This window comes from Nicotiana tomentosiformis, chromosome 2, assembly GCF_000390325.3.
Source record: "Nicotiana tomentosiformis chromosome 2, ASM39032v3, whole genome shotgun sequence".
Classification (NCBI taxonomy): Eukaryota; Viridiplantae; Streptophyta; class Magnoliopsida; order Solanales; family Solanaceae; genus Nicotiana; species Nicotiana tomentosiformis.
In genome coordinates this window covers 75,621,693-75,626,256 of record NC_090813.1, presented here as the reverse complement: position 1 = coordinate 75,626,256, position 4,564 = coordinate 75,621,693, and positions in this window count along the sequence as shown.

Sequence of the window (4,564 nt, the reverse complement as noted above, 5' to 3'; positions counted from 1 at the left end):
GGTGTCACTAGTCATGAACATCTACTACAATCTGTCTAACAATATCAAGACTAACTCAGTCTGGAAAATAGATAAATACAACTAAAGGAAAATAAGAGGGAGAAAAGCAGGGGCTGCGATCGCCAAGCAGCTACCTTGCTATATCCAAGGAAACAATCTGCAACCAAAATAATCAACAACCGCTACCATGTCCAGCTACACCTGGATCTGCACATAAGGTGCAGGGAGTAACGTGAGTACGCCAACTCACTAAGTAACAACAATAAATAAAGACTGAGCAATAGTGACGAGCAATCAAGCATATAACGTTCATATCAGGAAAAGCTCATTAGAATATCTCATACTTTTAAAATCAGGATTTGAATCAAAACATATCATTTAAACCCAGTTCCCGTAAAATCATTTAAAGATATTTTTCAACAGTTATCAACAAAGGAAAAATGCAAATGTGAGAAAAATGATGAAATCATAAACAGCCCCTCGGGCAAAACATCACTCATATACAGTCCCTCGGGCAAACCTCACAGTCACTCGTGCCACTCGGGCATACCTCACAATCACTCTTGCCACTCGGGCATACCTCACAATCACTCATGCCTCCCAGTCACTCAGCACTCGGCACTAGCACTCAGTAGGTACCTGCGCTCATTGGGGGTGTGTACAGACTCCGGAGGGGCTCCTTCAGCCCAAGCGCTAAAATCTGCACGGACAACTCACATGCTGCATGGAGAACTCACGTGCTATAATAATAAAGTATGTTGCCGACGGGCAACCCCGATCCACACTCATCCTCACAAATCAGGCCCTCGGCCTCACTCAGTCATAAACCTCTCAAGTCACTCGGGCATTTCAGTAAACCAGGGCATTCGGCCCAAAACATTTATATGCATCAAAATAAAGTCATAAAACTGAGTTATGCGGTAAACAAGTATAAACATGACTGAGTATAGATTTTCAATCAAAAATAATGAGAGGATGGTAAGAAATAGCCCCTAAGGGTCCAAACAGCATTGGCGCAAGGCCCAAACATGGCATTCAGCCCAATTTACAGAAATTCTTTCTAAAACATATAAGTATCATATGGTTTCAACAAAGTATGCAACTTTACAATTACTATGGGATGGACCAAGTCACAAATCCCCAACAGTGCACGCCCACACGCCCATCACCTAGCATGTGCGTCACTAAAAATAGTAGAATGATACAAAATCCCAGGTTTCATACCCTTAGGACTAGATTTACAATCGTTACTTACCTCAAACCGGTCAAATCTCTACCCCGCAATGCTCTTGCCTCAGGACTCGGCCTCCAGATGCTCCGAATCTATTTACAATCAGTACAATACCATCAATATACGCTAATGGAATGAATTCCACAAGAAAAGCTATAAAATTAGACCAAAACCCAAAATTGGCTCAACCCGGCCCCCGAGCCCACGTCTCGAAATCCAACAAAATTTACAAAACTAGAAAGCTCATTCACTCACGAGTCTAACCATACCAAATTCATTAAAATCCGACATCGTTTGGTCCTTCAAATCCTTAAATTACTCTCCAAAAATTCCAAGCCCTAACCCCTCATTTTCACTAATTACCATGATTAAACAACGAAAAATCACCATATATACAAGTATTAGGGTTCAAGTAACTTACCTCAACGAAACCCCATTGATTCCCTCTTCAAATCTCTCCCAAAAGCTCCAAAAACCGAAAAGAAATGGTGAAGAATGCACCAAAATCGCAAAGGGTTCTATTTATGGTTTCTACCCAGGTTTTTCGCACCTGCGGCCATTTTCTCGCACCCGCCCGACCGCACAATCGGTCCAAGGAGCCGCACCTGTGCAACTCACTTACGCGCCCAGGCTCCACATCTGCGGTAACATCGTCGCACCTATGAAGGCGTATCTGCGCATTTTCCTCCGCTTTTGCGAAGCCTGACCAGCATTGCCCTTTCCGCATCTGCACCCTAGGTTTCGCACCTGCGGGCTCGCAGATGCGACCTCCATATCGCACCTGCGCAACCTTCCTAGCCCCGCGTTGCCCACACCTGCGTACTCCCCACGTGCACCAGCAGCCTCGCACCTGCGACCCTTTCTTCCGCAGGTGCATAAATAGCAGAAGCAGCAGCTCCAACTGCAAATTCCAATTTCCACAAATCCGCTAACCACTCGGAATCACCCCGAGGCCCTTGGGACCTCAACCAAAAATACCAACAAGTCATATATTAACATACAAACTTAGTCGAACCTTCGAATCACTCAAAACAACATCCAAACACCAAATTACCCTCAGATCCAAGCCTAAGAACTTCTAAATTTCCGAATTCGACAACCGATGCCGAAACCAACCAAACCACGTCCGAATGACCTCAAATTTTGCACACATGTCACAAATGACACTGCGACCCTACTCCAACTTCCGGAATTCCATTCTAACCCCGATATCAATTTTTCCACTACCGACCGAAATTGCCAAATTTCCAACTTTCGCCAATTCAAGCCTAATTCTACTACAAGCCTCAAAATTACATTCCGGTCACGCTCCTAAGTCCAAAATCACCTAAAGAAGCTACTGGAACCATGAAAATTCCAATCCGAGGTAAAATGCTAAAGAGTTAAATTTTGGTCAACTCTCCCAATTTAAAGCTTCAACAATGAAATTCTTTCTTCCAATTCGATTCCGAAATACCTGCAACCCAAAACCGATGATTCACACAAGTCAAAGTACATCATACGGAGCTACTCATGCCCTCAAACAACCGAGCAAAGTGCAAATGTTCAAAACGACCGATGGGTCGTTACATTGATATTCTCCAAAATATTTGAAATGCATATTAAGCATCTAGATATTTTTAAAAGAATTGTTATACAAAATGGTTTAGTTATTTCAAAACTAAAAATGAGTTTATTCCAAACTGATGTTCGATTTTTAGGACATTATATATGTCAAGAAAAATTAACTCAAATTCAAAGATCTATTGATTTTGTATCAAAATTATCACGACTCAAAATCCCACCACAGGCGTCGTGACGGCACCTAGTCTCTAAGACTAGGTAAGCCGATTACCATTACCTTTTGAAGCCATTTTTTTATAAACCAATAGCGGAAATAATCACAATATACAACCTCCCAAGACTGGTAGTACTGAGTCACGAACTCTAACTCAATACATGGAATGATCACGAAGACCAAATATACAATATTGTTTGATTACAAATTAACAGTACAATAAAATGAAAAGACTCCAAGGGACTGCAACGGCCAAGAAGCTCTACCTTGAATCATTACGATCGCGCTTTAAGTCTGCTCAAGTCCAATACTGGCTCTGCACAAAAATGTGCAGAAGTGTAGAGTGACCACACCACAACGGTGCCCAGTAAGTATCAAGACTAACCTCAATAGAGTAGAGACGAGGTACAGTCAAGACACTCACTAGTCTAATAACCTGTGTAATATAATATACAAAATACTAGGAAACAATAACAATAAGGGCAGGATAAAACAACCAGTGATATGCACAATAGACAACAAGAATACCATTAATATATATATCAACAATTAATAAATACAATTACACCCAATTTGTAACAACCCGGCCAGTCGTTTTGAGAATTTAAGTCCTGTCCGGCAGCATAAGACCCTGAGCAGCTTCGTATTAGGTGCCTCAACTTACGTGCATGGTTGAATTCAATTATCGGGTGATTCGATGTGATTTGGGACACTTAGTCCCTAAATGAGAGCTTAAGTCTTATAATTTGTACTGTAGTCGGAACTCTGTGAAGACGGATCCAGAATGTAATTTTGTCGATCCGTTAGCTCTGTTGAGTGATTTTGAGCTTAGGAGCGTGTCCGGAATGTGTTTTGGAGGTCTGTAGTAGATTTAGTCTTGAATTGGCGAAAGTTAGATTTTTGGCGATTTCGGCTGATAGTGGAAATTTTGATATTGAGCTCGGAATGGATTTCCGAAAGTGGCTGTGGGTCCGTAGTGTCATTTGTGACCTGTGTGCAAAATTTGAGGTCATTCAGACATGGTTTGATAGGTTTCGGCATTGGTTGTAGGAATTTAAAGTTTCAAGTTCTTTAAGTTTGAATTGGAAGGTGATTCGTGATTTTAGCATTAGTTTGATGTGATTTGAGGGCTCCACTAAGTTCGTATGGTATTTTAGGATTGGTTGGTATGTTTGGTTGAGGTCCCGGGGGGCTCGGGTGAGTTTCGAGTGCTTAACGGATCAAAAGTTGGATTTGTGTTGCTATTGAAGTCTTTAGGCATCTGTCATTTTCGCACCTGCGGTGGAGAGACCGCAGGTGCGTGATCGCAGGCGTAGAGGAGATCGCAGAAGTGGACAATAGTCCGCAGGCGTGCACTCGTAGGTGCGGCCCTTTTTTCGCAGAAGCAGACCCAGCTCTCTTAAGTCGTTTCCGCACCTGCGAAGGAAATTCCACAGGTGCAACCCAAGGTCCGCGGATGCGGAATAACTGGGCAGAAAAGGGGCAGATTCGAGGGTTTGAAGTTCACTTCACAAATTTGATTGAAAGCTCGGTAGAAGGCGGAATTTGGAGAGATT